Consider the following 17,038-nt stretch of genomic DNA (forward strand, 5'->3'; position numbering starts at 1 on the left):
ATTTGGTTGCCCTTCCTTCAAATTCATCTTTTGGAGGAACTCTGGAGTATGGACCCAGTTCCGTACCTTGAAACGCAATTGTGGGGGGAACTTCATCACTCTATGCAGTCCCTGAAGATGACAGCTTGGCTGCTACAATTCCCATCATAGCCCGGTTACATAACCTTTCCAATGACATGACGCTAATTCTCCTATAGACTCAAATCCTTTACAAGGAACCTATACCTTAGCAAATGTAGAAAAAGAATGTATGTGTGCCTCTAAAAACAATATAGATCCATACCAGGCCCCTGTGGCCTCTATTCTATAACTCTTGACCATGATATTTACCGAAGGAGCTTCAGCAGCAACAGTCCATGTTCAAATTACTGCCATTTGTATCTTTCATCTGGGATTTGAAGGATTGAATGTTATGTCACACAAATTATCCAAAGACTATCTCAAATGGACATTTCATATTAGACCACCTGTGAATTCTCCCTATTCTCCATGGAGTCTAAATGTTATGGTATCCCACATAATTCTTTCACAATTTGAACCAGCTTCTTCATGTAACCTCAAATTTTTGTCCGAGAAAACCATCTTTTTAATGGCTATTACTTCTGCCCGCAAAGTGTCATCGGTTCAAGCCTTGTCCATCCAACATGCTTATTTGATTATCCATGATGACAGTCTCCCTTCATACAAACCGCTCTTTCTGGCCCAAAGTGTGCACTGAATCTAATCTCAACAAATGTATTGATCTGCCAGTTTTTGTTTACAAGCAATGCAACAATCAAGCTCCAAACCCATCATTAAATAATGAAGGCAAGACGAACAACTCACATGGAACAATATGTTAAGTCCATAACTCCTTTTTCCCATGTCATGAGGGTTAAATAGTTGTGCAGTTCTGTAAACCAGTAACATTTGTTTCTTGATTTCCATTCTGGTTTAGTGATGCTTCCAAAAACTATGTGGAGTATTTTCAAGTTGTGGTCTTGGTTACAAAATTCCATGTTGTTTGTAAGGATTATTGGTAGAAATCAGTAAAAAGGATAACTGCAGCCTGACTACAAACAGACATTTTGAAACCACATTGCAGTTAATAACAATAATGATGATGATGACAGCTGAGCAGGATGTGTTTTTGTTTGCTTGCACAGTACTTTAGGAAAGATTTTAAGACAATCACTGTAAGTACTTTTGTCTTATTTAATTATATATATATGTGTATCTATATATATATATATATATATATATATATATATATATATATATATATATATATATATATATATTTATCTGACATTTGTTAAATGGGTTAGTTTGACTGTGTATCAGCTCTTTTTCAGCGGAGGCCCAAGGTGAAAATCTCCAGGTAGTACATAGCACAAAAGTTATTCAAGTGGCAGAGTAATCCAAAAACATATTTAGATTTCACAGTAAATGTTAACATGTAGAGTGAACAATATGATAACATAGTCAAAGTAAAAACATGCTTGAACATGCACAGTTTATTGAAACATAATGTAGATAAAAAGTTACACATAGTATTAAAAAGATAAACTGAAACTGGTTGCATACAGACAAAAAGCAAGTCAACAGATTAATACTAAGAGCACACTATGAACAAGAGATCATATCCATGCACAGATCACAATACAAGTCTGCAGTGTTGTAGGCTGTGAGCGAGCTGTATATGAATCGATTTTGTTAGAGGAGATTCAGAGATGGTTAATGTGAGAGAGTTAGAGGAGTACAAGAGAAGTGGATGTTGGGGTTAAAAAGGGTGATTGACTAGGCACAACCAAGATTTACAAACTGTATCTTTTAGGGGTATATTAAAAGAGTTGGGGTTTCGGAGAGATCTAACACTAAGTAGTAGTTTATTCATGGCTTTTGCCAGTGAGTAGCTGTCGAGGGGGTTTGGCAATATTTTTGTTGGGTAAACCTACCTGAAGAACATGCTGTTGATAGCTGCAGAGGACACAGTTGGGAGTACAGGAATGGATTAGGGAAGAGACAGAGGGGCAGGAAGAGTGTTCATGTAAGACAGAATGAATCATAAGAGGCTGAGGCAGTTTAATTAGATGATAAAATGACTGCCACTGTGTTTTTTCAAGGTTAGGCAGTGGTGAGAACAGGAGTGTTGGTTAGATGCAAATCTAGCAATTTTGTTGTTGGATGGCCTACACTTAGGTTCATAGGTTTAAGCTAACTAACTGCCTATATGCCATTTTTAGAAGCAGCCCCTATTATCCCTTGTGAGACTCAAACCCTGCACCTTGTGTTTGTAAGGCAAACACCTTAACCATTAGGCCACCCTCCCAACCCTGAGATAGAAGGTTGGATTGTAGGTGTGCAAGAACAGGGGCAACAGACTACAGTGGGAATAAGGAAAGCTTGTTCAAGGCCTAAAAGCATTGTGATGAATTTTTCATGCATGTGTATTAGGCTGCACTTTGGAGGAGTATTTTTAATACGCTGCTGAGTATGGAGATCAAACTTTAGCTCATGATCGTGAATAACAACAAAAAGTTTTGTATGATGTTGAACAGAGAGGATAGTGTTGTTTTAGAGTACACACTAAGGGTAGCTTTAGGATGTTTGGTAGATTTATGGAGGAATAGGAAAATGTCAGTTTGTGGAGTATTGTGGACTTTTTTATCCTGGGAGTTGTGCACCCTGTAGTCCTCTTTTAAAATTGTAACCACTTTTCTACATGCAGAACGCTATATAGAATACATTGTATCAAACAGTGTCAAACCTAGTGAAGTATAGCTTTTTAAATAAGTACAGTTGTGCTTTGCCAAACAGTATCGTACCTTATGCTACATTCCACTATAGCTGATTTTGGTTATTATATGTATTAATAGAGTCCAGCATTTGGTTGTTACACAAAATTGTAAGGGAAACAATGTCATGTCCTAGCAACCCACTAGCAGAAACCATCATTGAAGGTTACCAGTGTAATGGTCCCTAGACCCTTTTTTAAGCCTGGTCATTCATGCACCTGTTTTTGTAATTGTCAGTGCCCAATAACTAGGAAGACGGTGTATGTCTGGGCCTTCCAACAAGTATAATCGGCTGCTGTGCATAAAGGACCGAAGTGACAAGTATGGTTGAAGTTCTGATTTCCCATCCATTGGTGCAAAAGTTTTTGAAATAGTCTTAAAGAAGAGGTCTTTTTCACATGAATGGGCAGTATTTTTCCGGGAAAAGGGTAAATGCTAAACCACACAGCTCTTCCTCCAACGTTTTGCTTATGTCACAGACAAGGTTTAGATGCTTATAATGAGTAGTTCTTCTGCTGTTTGTTTTGTGAATATGTACCGTATCCATCTGGGAAGGATGTGAGAAGGTCTAGTAGTCTCGATATAGATTGGCCCTCGGTACTCTGTAAGAGACTAAGCACAGGGACAAATGTGTTTGGATGTACACATAATACATGTTATGTATACCCTATATTATTTACACAACTAATTAGTGTGGACAACATAGTTTTTTTGAAATGGCCTGGTCAGTGACATGATAAATAGTATAGTGTACTCAATTATAGCTTGAATGAGTGATAAACATATTGGGACTATGATCTCCTTAGATCTGGATGCCATTACATAAGTTGTAACTTGACTCACATTGAAGGATTTTATCACCACTCAGGACACATGGTGATCAAAGTTCAGGATAATGGCAACCAGAGCTGCCAGTCCATTACCAGTGGGACTACAACTAGGAGAGTGCTAACAATGTGGTAATGTGTATGGCGTGTCACCTTCCCAAAAGGTATAAACATGCAATGTGTGGCATTGAGTATTCAGCTATATTTCAAGCACCAGTTACTTGGCTGTCGCAACTTCACCAGCAAAATCTTCATATATGGAGGGATTAGTCATTGCACCAACTTGCAGTTAGCTGCAGATTTGGTAATCCCAACACAATCTGTATTTCTGATGACTTTAGCTCAGTGTATTACAAACAGGAGCGATCAGACTGCTGATTGCTGTGGAACACCACTAGCAATGAACCTATTGGTGTAGGTGTATTCCAGCACCGATATTACGTGTCCTACACCTGAGCCTGTTGACTATCCATTATGTTCCATAGTGATTTGTAAGTAAATTGTTGAAAATGAGTATAATACCTAAGTGAGGTAGTATAGTGAATGCCTTCACCAGCTATAGGTATGCAGTAAAACATTTTTGTCCATCATCCATGGCTCAAGTGGGCTTGTAAACGTAGTGCACTGGATTTAGCAGCTGTCAGCTACCCTTGACAAAACCAAACTGGAATAGGTGCATTGTTTTAGTATTTCCTGTCTATTTAATAGAAATGATTACTTTTTCCATGGTCTTTTTTATTCGACGAGTAGTTACCCACAACACCCTGCATCAACCTACTTATACATGAATACATACTAGTCTCATCACCCCTTACAATAACCTTAGAACGCAACACTCATCAAATAAAATACTTGTTCACATAGGTAAGAATGACAGTAAGGATGGTGACTATTTATTCTCTAACACTGTTGGGAAAAATTGCAATCTTAATCCATAGTGAAGTGACCTCACCTTCCACAATAACACATTTCAAAAATAACCTGACATTATACCTCAGAACACATTTGGTTGTGACCCTGTGCTAAACCTGACAAACTTCTTCACCTATCACTGGGTACTGGGTATTTATTACTATTTCTGTACTAAATAGTGCTTACGTGTTAAACATACAGAGAGTATGATCATGTAAATTAAAATGTCACTAAGATGATCTGCCTTCTGAATACTCTAATATGCTATGTATTGATCGTTATAGTAGTAATGTAATGTAGTGTAATGAAGTGCTAAATCTGTATTGTACCTGCATTAGTAAGAGATGCTACACTTAAAGAAATCCCAATCCCTCTGAGATACACACTTTAGGAAACTAAACCTTCTCACAACAATAACCATAACATGCTTGGGTGATAGATTCCTGTCCCAGAGACTTGCCATACTCTGTAACAAACTACCTATCTATATCAAACAAAGCTCGTCATCGGCAATCTTCATAAAAAATCTTGATGATTGGATGTGAGATAGGAAATTCACCCCAGGGATCACTTCTGTGTCAATGCTTGACAGGGGCACATGAAAATATTTTTCTCGGGTGGTGAAAGCCAGGGTACCGTTTGGCTAGCCTTATATAGGCCCTAGGGCCAGTAGCCTAGTACCTACCTATGAAACTCAGTATAGAGACAGGTAATAGTTTTAGTTACTTCTTCAGTCAATGCATTTTCTAAGCAGTAGTAAATGTAGGTAACCTACAGTGTGATGCATGAGTAATACAAGATATGTTTTGTAATATGTAAAGATGAAAACAGGCCTTGTGATAAGCCAGGGGGATGGTAATGATGAAAGAATGCAGTCAGCTTCACAGATAGATTGTTATGGATTTTTTTTTTCAATGAGTGAAGCCCCCCCCACAGCTTACAGATGCATGAATCAGTTTAGGTCCAGACAGTCTCATTGACAATGTGTATTACACCAGTATGACTCCTACCTTGTGCATAAAGTAGCTGCCCTTCCCAGATGTCATTACCATAAATACAATAGCTGCTATTATTACAATGTATGTAAGTAGGTGACAGAGGGGAATCAAAGAGAAAAGTGGCTGATCACTGCTAAGCCTACCAGTAGGGTGCCGGCACCAGTGCAGGTAGTTATTTACCTATGGATAGTGGAGTAATTCCCACCTTCATCACTATACATAGCTTTTATATATAATTTATTATATGTATTTATTGTAGATTTGTGGAATGGGATAGTCTCACTGGATATATGTACATTTTCAGCAGAGGCCCATGTAGAGAAGGGCCATATTAATACACCATAAACATTTAATGAATGGTAGTTTCCAGCAGATAACATTCATAACCAATACCATCATTTAGCACACATAGTACATAGTTGTTATAAAACAATGTACAAAAAAAATTACATTATTGTCAAAGTTATATATACATAACATTACATTCAGGTGTAAGACACATTGTGCAGCAGTTATACAATTGACCCATCCAGAAATGGTGTGGCAGAAAAAAGTTAGAACTAGCTGAAAGTAAGGCACCTAAGTAATAGAGAGGTGACTAGTCGTGGTTACTGCAAGGACATAAACAATGAGTTTTGAGGTATTTATTGCATTATTTTTATGGAGTTAGGGAGGGTTGTAGGATCACTATTAGCATGTGGAACAAAGTGGGTTAAGCAGTTGAAGCCAACCTTGGGGATTTCTGTTGTGACAGTTACGTGCCCGATCGGCTGTGCCTGTAGCAAATCTGCCTATGCAGTCGTAACAGGATGATAGTTTAATTAAGATCCAGTTTGTTGTACTTGGAGAATAGAGGTGAGTGGTCCCGAAGAGTTGAGAGTAGATGAGACTGTGCAATTGCAGTTCTAGCAAGTGGGGTAAGGAAAAGTTTGACTCTGTGAATCGAGCCAAAAGATTTTACTAATGTTTTTTCTGGTTTGCATTGATATGGACATCAAACTTCCAGTTGTTATCACCTCTTACACCCAGTATTGTCATTTGGGATTATAGAGAGATGATAGTGCTATTGTTAGTGGTAATGTTGAAGGATGGCTATGGGGTCCAGCGTGTGGGGGAGAAGAGGAGCAGCTTAGATGTTAGTCGTGTTTCACTGTTGCAGTCTTTACATTTGGGTAATCTGATGGCTGGTTGCTTTCAGTCAGCCTGAATTGCTGTATTTTTGGACAAAAAAAATTATTACTGTAAACTACAACAAACTCACCAAAATAACCCCAAGAGGTTCTGGTCAACCATAAATTCTCTCCTACACCCAGGCCGCTCTAGTACACCCTTACCATCAGGGGCTGAAATGTATACCTCAGACCAAACTGCCAATGCCTTTAACACCTTTTTCACAGACACCATTAAGTCTTTAGCAAACAAACTTTCTATAGACAAATCACACACCCCACCAGTCCACCTGGAACTCTCTCCATATTTCAAATAAAACCTGTCTGTACTTCTTACATCCTGAAACTCATCCTAAAACACAAACCCTGTACCCCATCAGCAGATCAGTTACCATCTGAATACCTTCAAAAAGCAGCCGAAGCAATAGCTTATCCTATATCCCTCCTTATAAATAGAACCATAACAGAAGGAACCATCCCTGCTATCTGGAAAGTTTCCCACATAATCCCTTTACATAAAGGAGGTAGCTCAAAAGAGTATTCTAACTTCAGACCTATAGCTCTCCTATCTCCCCTTGCAAAAATAATGGAGAAATGTATTCATCATCAGCTAATGCACCATTTAACTCAATACAATTTACTAGCTAAATGCCAGCATGGCTTTAGGCCATTTCATAGCACTACCACAGCTCTCATATCATTTACCGAGTGTATCAATAAAAACCGCAATAATAGTATCCTATCATCTGCACTCTTCATAGACCTGTCAAAAGCCTTTGACATGGTAAACCACCATCTGCTCCTAAAAACCCTTGAATCTCTCTCACTTGATACCAATGCGGTTCAATGGTTTACCTCCTACCTTAGTTACAGGCAACAGGCTGTTCTCTGGGATAACACACTCTCATCTCTTCTGCCAGTCACTCTTGGAGTACCACAAGGTTCCATCCTAGGTCCCCTCCTTTTCTCTTTATTCATAAATGACTTACATGTAGCAATACCTCAAGCCACATGCATTCAATATGCAGACGACTCAACTCTCATCTGGTCTGCCAATACCTCCTCTGACCTACAAACCCTAACACAGAACATATTTACCATAGTTGAGGCGTGGTTCTTGAAACGCTGCCTACTTTCAAATGCCAACAAAACCAAACTCCTGCTTTTCAGACCTAATAGGAAGTCCCCCCTCACTGATTTCTCTATTACCTCTAATAATGGCACACACATAGTCCCTGACTCTACCACTAAACTCCTAGGTATTACAATTGACAATAACCTCACTTTTGAAAACCACATTAATAACACTATCAAAACTGTAAATAGAAAACTTGGCTCCTTATTTAGAATTAAAAACTTTCTATCTTCACAGGCTAAAGTTACACTTGCTCAATCTCATCTTATTTCCACTCTTCTTTATGCTTCTCCCATTTACACTAACTTAAAGAAAAAAAAACTTACTAAACTAGCAAATGCATACAATAGCATTGCTAGATTTGCTACTGGAAATCCATTTAGAACTCACCACTGTCTTAATCTATTACAACTAAACTGGCTAGAATTGAACAATACCCTACTAGTCTCCCAACTTACCTTTATACACAGGTTATTTTACCAACCTGAAAATACCCCCATACTTTCAGATCGTATATCTCCCTATTCTAATCTAAATTCACTGCGCTCCTCTAATAAACCTCTTGTGAAGCTAACTAAGTCCAACAACATTGCGGGCGATTCACTTTTTTCTAACACCATAGGTAAACACTGGAACTCACTACCTACCACTCTAAGTACTATAACATCACCTTTCCTCTTTAAACAAAAACTCAAACAACACCTAAAGACTCTCTGGCTATGCCCATGCATCAATCCTGACTAATCTTATGACCCTCTCCCATCTGAAAAACTAGCTCCTAATACCTTTGTTAGTCTCTGTTTCATGTTAATTAATAATTCTAGTTGGTTACATTTTTTTTTCTTTTGCTTATATATATTTCTCTCTTTGAATATCCTACTAAGTTTAACTCCCCTACTCCTATACTGTAAATAGAAGTAATATGTCCTCTCTAGCATAAACTTTCTCATATAATTTTTGTTTTCACCTTAATTCTGTATGTACTTTTTTTATTAATCGCTGTATTTTTTTGCTATCTTTTATTGAATTACTTGTTGTACTAACCCAATTGTGGAGCTTTTCTCCCCGGGCCTCTGCTGAAAATGGAAATATATCCAGTTGGACTAGCCCGGTAAACAAATGTAAAATAAAATAAATAAATAAAATAAAATAAAATTGCAAAGTACTGGGTCATGCGTCTCTTGCTGTCTCCTCTTCCATGATGTCAGGTAATCAGGGGTATAAAATAAGCAGCCGACGACATTTTCTTTATTCTTTCCAGCTGCGCGGTGCCCGAAGAAGAAGCATTTCACAAGTGCCGGTCGACTGACTCCTGACTTATTCGAGTTTTAGTTTCAGAACCGAAGTCTTCACTAAAGCTAAGTACACCATTGGTGAAACTTTTTTGTTACTCCATACCGATGTCAGAAAAAGTTAATAATTGTATTACTTGTGGGAAGCAAATACCTCATAAGGATTTCCATTTATAGTGTATTCCTTGGCTAGGCCCTGATCACAAGATGCCTGGCTGTCAGTTTTCTGCTAAATTAAACCAACGCATTATTAAGTGTCAGATATATTTTTGCCTCAAAGTATTTTGGAAACAGATTTACCTACCCAGAAATGTCATCGGATAGCAATGCGACTATCGGAGTACATAAAAAACTCAAAGAAAAGGACAGAGAGAGACAGTTGAGCTCCAAAAGTGATGACAAAGCTTCTCCTAAGCCAGTCGCCATTTCGCCAGTACTCAGTGAGGTGCTTACACAGCCCCTCATACCCGGTACTTTCGAGTCGCAGGCCCCTACCGACACCCATGTGGAGTCCGGCATTTCGCGACATACTCAAACTATTGGACCCATGGATGTATCTCCATCAGATGGTTGCGGAGCCACTGAGCATCAAACCGACGACAGATGCAAAACCAAAGACAAAAGTAACTCCGGAAAATAAAAAAACGATGCATGAGCCACGTGCACAGGCCTCTATGCCTCAAAAACAGATGATCAAAATGGCTGAAAACCTTATTACCTTGATCAGGGTTTTCCATCCCCCTCCAGATAAGAGGCCTAGGCAAGACAATGATTATGAATCTTCAGATAGGGTTTCTATTTCTTCTGATTCCTCTTCAGATCAGGAATTATCTATACCTCCCTATGAGGATTCTGATGCAGAGGAGTCTATACCATCTGGTAGTTTTGTGTCCTCTCCAATTGTTGCAGGTGTCTAGTGTGGAGCATGCCAAATAGGGAATTGTAGTCGATGATTGCTGGAAAGAATGAATACTACAGGGAGACAATGACCTCTTTCTTCATGGATGCAAAAGCATCCGTAATGAGATGCGCCACATAGTACTTTCTGATCGCTGTGCCAATCTGGTGGTCACAAAAAGAGGTTGCTGTCAACCTGTGTTTCTATATCTCTTAGAATGCCTTCTGTATTTAGTCGATGTGGTAAATCATGGGATGACGAAACATTGATTGGCACTGAGCTTATGGCCATGGGTCTGACACCAGTTGGTGGTGTCAGTAAGGCCTATCTGTAGGATGTCAACATCAGTCGTGTATTTAGTAGCTCACAACTTGCAAGTGTCTGCGAACTTTGTCACCCCGAGTGCCTTGGTGTAGGCCTGTACTTATGAGAAGTAGATGCCGAGCAGCAGATGACCCATTGGCGATACGTCTGGAATTTCACCCATGACTGGTTGGCAGCCTTATTATGAGTCTGCTATTTTTACGCAGTGTCTTCTATCTGTGAGCCAATTTACAACCAACTGAGTGATATAAAGGTAGATGCCTGGTTAGGTGAGTTTTTCAATAATTACACAGTGCGGAATGATATCAAAGGCTGTCTCAAGATGGAGGTAGGCTGTATGGACTGCCTCACCTTCATCCACAGCACTGGTGTTTTATGTAGAGAAGTAAACCAGGTATAACAGGCATGATTTCTCCCTTTCAGAAAGCTAAATTGCATGTGTTCTGCCATTTGGAGATTTCAAAAATATTGGTTAATCAGGTCCTTGTCAATGCATTTCATAGCTTTAGAAATGTGTGTGAGGCTAAGGGGGAGTTGATAACTACCAGGGTCTATATTCACTCCCTTTCTGTAGTGTGATGACTGCAGCAGTGTACCATTCGGTAGAGACAAAACCTGAATAGAGGCTGTGACTAAAGAGGGCACACAGATATGGTGCCAGTTCACTTTGTAGTTTATGTAGAACACAGCCATGGATGTTATTGGGTGTAATGGAAGTTGTAATTTTGTCGTTAGTCAATGCAAATGCAACCTGTGCCACAGTAATGCTTGGTGCCTGCCATGATTCTGGTATTGTGATTTGTGCTTTAGGGGTGGAGAGAGGGGTATAGTTGGCACTGAATCTGTCTGCCAGTGTGTTGGCAATATCTGTTGGCTCAGTATACGAGCTGCCGTTGTGGATTATCTTAGAACAATATGTGGGTATTGACAGGGAGGCTATTGATATAGGTACAGAAGGTTTGGTTATTGTTTTTAGTGTTTGCTGCAATTCAGCTATGATAGCTGGCATTCGAGGATTTGATGAGGTATTTAAATTTTTTGTTGAGGTGAAGAAGGGAGTGTTAGCACTCTTGGGACTACACCATGTTCCGGAACAGTTTCTTCATTCTATAGGTGAGATTATTAATGGAAGGTTAACAGTAGATTGTGTGACTTATATTGAGTATAAATGTACCGCATGCCAAACATTTGTCAAAATATACAACAAAACAAAGCAAGCAACTGAAAAATATTAAAGAATAACTCTTTGTCGGAATATGATATCAAACTGAATGAATGAAATGTTGCAGCTAGCCCATGCTATGTATGTTGATGGCTGTGTAATATGTAACATACATTCTGGGACAGAGATGCAATATGGAATGGTGAAAGCGTGGTGGGTGAGAAATGATAAGCAGCCAGATCTAAGGCACTGTTACTTGTTTGGTAAATGGAGTTTATCTGAGACAGAATTTCCAGTTCCCCTTGTATGTGCAACAGGGCTAATTACAGAAACCTTTTGTTACACAGAAAGATGCAAAAAAAGAGTATGAGATAAGTGTCAAATAGGGAATGAATGATAAATACAATCACCTTCCCAGGTACCCAGCTTCAAAGATGTTTTTTTTTTGATAGAAGCCTGTTTCAGTTGAAAGCAACCCCCTGTGGTTTCTGAGTGAGGACTGCATTCAGCTGCAGACAGTCTCCGGGACAATGTGGATTACACCAGTATGAGTCCTACTTTGTGCATTAAGTGGGTAGCATTTACCAAGTCTAATTATCATAAAATCAGTAGCTGCATTTATTCCAAAGTACTTAAACAGATTAAACAGGGGGATTAAATAGACAGACATTTAACTGTTATGCATACCACTGTGGTGCCGTCACCACAGGAGGTAGGTGTTTCTCTATTCATAATAAAATCATATGCCCTTTTATAATTAAATATAGGTTTTGCATTCTTTTTGGCTGAGGTCCATAAGCACCACAGTGTAGTAGACGTATTATTTCTCATCAGATATCCAAGTGTATAGCAGGACTGTTGTTTATTTTCATATACATGTGCGTACAACTGTGGGTAGACTGATACCAAGGGGCTGTTGGAACAAAGTTAAAAAATCAAAATATAACAATGGAATAAAACAAGGAACACAATAGGAAGTCATTCAACTGTAGATATCACAACCACAACAGGTAGTTATAACTGTGTATTAGCATGGATATTAGCAAGCAATGGCATGCAAACATTAGGGGAGATAGGAAGTGTTGAGAATTCAGATGAATGTATGATAAGATTGACAAAATACATGCCATTGTGCATGTTAATAATAATAATAAAGCCATGGGGTGGTGTGGTATGGTGCTAGCAAGTATAACAATATGAAAACCAGAATGCTATAACTAGCGATGGCTTTCTGGCATTTGCCACCCAATGGAACAGTTCCGAGTGGTGTTGCTTTGAGAAGGATCTGAGTCAGTAGTGTCATCACCTGCACAGTTTGTTATCGTGATGAACTTGTCTCCTGCTCAACCTTGGTGTCATGTACTTGTGCTCTTGGGTAGTACAATGATAATGTCAGACCAGCATTTGGTGATGCCACTGAAGGAAGATATGCCACGGTGGTGCAGCGGTAGCGTTGTGGCCTCACAGCAAGAGGTTCTCCTTTTCGATTCTGGATTGGAGTGCCTTCTGTGTGTTGTCGGCATGTCCTCCGCATGTTCAAGTGGCGTTCCAAAGACATGCTTGAATGGGCGTGCCTTCACTGATGGTTGCGTGTTGGGCTGGCAACATGGCACCATAAAAATCTACTGCCAATGATTAGTGGTTTGGAGTTCTTTTGTGGCGATGCCTAACCAATGACAAACCGAAACGACAATAAAAACTAAATGAAGGGAGATGATATGTGAGGGAGCTGACATGATTACAAATGCAGAGTATCATAATACTTTCCACATGGCTATATTTCTTAATTTGAGTGCTTCCTAATTTTGATGAATAATTGCTCCGTGATGCTGTGACGTATACTGTGGTAGACCTTTTACACTAAATCATTCACTTTGGAAGTATTTCGATAAATTCTACTTCTATTTGTTTAAGTTGTCACATAGTAATCTTGTGTATTTCATTCACCCTCAGTGATCTTATTGTTTGTGCTGTGAAAGTTGACATACTTGGATACTTTGCCAGCAATTATCTTCAAATGTCTTTGGAGAAGATTAATGGTATTGATAGTTTATCTTTCTCCTTTGCATAGATAACGGGAAATTCTTGGATTCTTGAATAATAGTAACAGTTTATAATTTATTTGTTATCCTGACTAATCCACTACACCAGATGTATGGCTCTTTTGTAGCGTATCAATTTTATATGGACTAATACCTTGTAGGACAATGGGCTAGGGGAAGCTGCCACCTGAATGGCACCTAACACCAATGTTGGTATGTTTCTGCATCTTCAAGATTCTACACTGTCATTTTTTCCTTTCCTGGAAACACTGGGCCTAAGAGTATTGTGGACTTTTTTATCCTGGGAGTTGTGCACCCAGGTGTCCTGGTTTTTTATTTTAACATTGTTTTGCCCATGATATTTGCTATATAGAATACATTGTATACAACAGTGTCAATCCTATTAAGTTGTAGCTGATTAAAAAAAATAAAACATACATTGATAACCAGTCTATTACCTTTTACTACATTCCAGTATAGCTGCTTTTGTTTATTGTATGTATTAATAGATTATAGAATTTTGATGTTGCACAAAATTTAAAGGAAAAGTATGTCATGCCCTTGTAAGTCATTAGAAGAATTAATGATTGACAGTTACCAGTGTAATGGCCCTAGAGCCTTTTGAAGCCTGGCTATTCATGCACCTGTTTTTGTAACTCTCAATGGCCAATAACTAGAAAGACTTTGGTGTATGTCTGTGCCTTCCAACTAGTATAAGCTGCTGCTGCGCATAAAGGACAGAAGTGACAAGCATGGGAGAAATTATACTTTCCCATACATTGGGGTAAAAGTTATTGGAATAGGCTTAAAGAAGCAGTATATTTCACATAAATAGGTATTATTTTTCCTGGAGTAGGCTAAATGGTGAAACACACACCTCTTCCTCTGACATGTTTTGCGTATGTCACAGACGAGTTGTAGATAATTATAATGAGTAGTTCTTGTGCTGTTTGTTTTGTGAATGTGTACCATAACCATCTGGGATGGATATGAGAAGACCTTGGTGCCTAGGTATAGATTGGCTGTCAGTAGTCTGTAGGAGACTGAGTACAGGGACAAGTGTGTTTGGGGTTATACATATGACATGTTTTATACACCCTGCATTCTTTACACAAGTAATTTGTGTGGGCACTGTAGTTGTTGAAAAGGACCGGTGAGTGACATGATAACGAGTATAGTGTACTCGATTATAGGTGGAATGAGGGCTAAACCTAGAGGGACTATGATCTCCTTAGATCTGGTGACATGATAACGAGTATAGTGTACTCGATTATAGGTGGAATGAGGGCTAAACCTAGAGGGACTATGATCTCCTTAGATCTGGTGACATGATACTTGAGTATAGTGTACTCGATTATAGGTGGAATGAGGGCTAAACATAGAGGGACTATGATCTCCTTAGATCTGGTGACATGATAACGAGTATAGTGTACTCAATTATAGGTGGAATGAGGGCTAAACCTAGAGGGTCTATGATCTCCTTAGATCTGGTGACATGATAACGAGTATAGTGCACTCGATTATAGGTGGAATGAGGGCTAAACCTAGAGGGACTATGATCTCCTTAGATCTGGTGACATGATAACGAGTATAGTGCACTCGATTATAGGTGGAATGAGGGCTAAACCTAGAGGGTCTATGATCTCCTTAGATCTGGTGACATGATAACGAGTATAGTGTACTCGATTATAGGTGGAATGAGGGCTAAACCTAGAGGGTCTATGATCTCCTTAGATCTGGTGACATGATAACGAGTATAGTGTACTCGATTATAGGTGGAATGAGGGCTAAACCTAGAGGGTCTATGATCTCCTTAGATCTGGTGACATGATAACGAGTATAGTGTACTCGATTATAGGTGGAATGAGGGCTAAACCTAGAGGGTCTATGATCTCCTTAGATCTGGTGACATGATAACGAGTATAGTGTACTTGATTATAGGTGGAATGAGGGCTAAACCTAGAGGGTCTATGATCTCCTTAGATCTGGTGACATGATAACGAGTATAGTGTACTCGATTATAGGTGGAATGAGGGCTCAACCTAGAGGGACTATGATCTCCTTAGATCTGGTGACATGATAATGAGTATAGTGTACTCTATTATAGGTGGAATGAGGGCTAAACCTAGAGGGACTATGATCTCCTTAGATCTGGTGACATGATAACGAGTATAGTGTACTCGATTATAGGTGGAATGAGGGCTAAACCTAGAGGGTCTATGATCTCCTTAGATCTGGTGACATGATAACGAGTATAGTGTACTCGATTATAGGTGGAATGAGGGCTAAACCTAGAGGGACTATGATCTCCTTAGATCTGGATGGCATTACATGAGTTGTCGCTTGCCTGACATAGAAGGATGTTATCAGCACTGTGGACACATGCTGATCAAAGGTGAGGTTACTGTCAACCAGAGTTCGAAAGCGCATTATCAGTGGGTCTACTCCTAGCAGAGTGTTAAGAATGTTATAAATTGTGTTATAAACATGCAATGTCTGGCAATGGGTTTTTAGCTATGTTTATGTTTCAAGCACTAGTTACTTGGCTGTCAGACCCTCATCATCAATATGTTTATCTTTGGAGTAACCAGTCGGTGCACCCAACTTTCAGGTATCTGCAGATTTGTTAACCCCAATACACTCTTTATTTGATATGACTTCACCCAAGTGTTATTACAAACAGGAGATGTCCAAGTGCTGATTGGTGTGTGGAACACCAGTAACAATGGACCTATTGCTGTAGGTGTCTTCACCCAGCGATACTACGTGTCTTACACATGAACAAGGTGACTATCCATCATGTTACATAGGGATTTGTGTGTACATTTTTGTAATTGACTATAATACCTTAGTGAGGCAGTATAGTGAATGCCTTTACCAGCTAGAGGTAGACAGTAAACACCTTTTGTGCATCATCAATGGCTCAAGTGGACTTGTTAACGTAGTGCACTGGATTGAGCAGCTGTGACCTACCCTTGACAAAACCTAACTGGGATAGGTGCATTGTTTGAATGCGATTAGTCCAACTTGTGGGTCTGTAGTTCACTGTGTCTGTTCATGGTACAGTTCTATGTAGAGGGATGACCTTTGCTGTATCGCAATCCCTAGGGATGAGGCCTGCCTGGAGGTTGCTGCTGCTGCTACTGCTGAATAGACATTGTAGTGTGTCTGAGGGATCATTTTTCAAACCATTGAGGACATACCCTGGGCTCTTATAACAGCTCATTGCTGTAGTGTGTTTATCTTGGAAGAGCGCAGTAAGGACAGATCTTCAAAAACACTGGCTATAAGTTGTAGAGTTTATTTCCTGGGGAGTAAATATTCATGTTCGAGTCAGACGGACTCTGTTCTGCTTGTACCTAATTGTTGTAATATCACTCTGTAGAGTAAAGTTACTGTCCTCTGCTCTATCTTGCACATGGGTAACTACTGTAGCCAATGACACGTTTATGCCAAGGCCTTTCTCTCTGGACTATAAGTCTGAGAGGTATGTCCTCAATAA

The sequence above is a fragment of the Protopterus annectens genome, chromosome 4.part1, assembly GCF_019279795.1.
Source record: "Protopterus annectens isolate FY-2018-M chromosome 4.part1, PAN1.0, whole genome shotgun sequence".
NCBI lineage: Eukaryota > Metazoa > Chordata > Ceratodontiformes > Protopteridae > Protopterus > Protopterus annectens.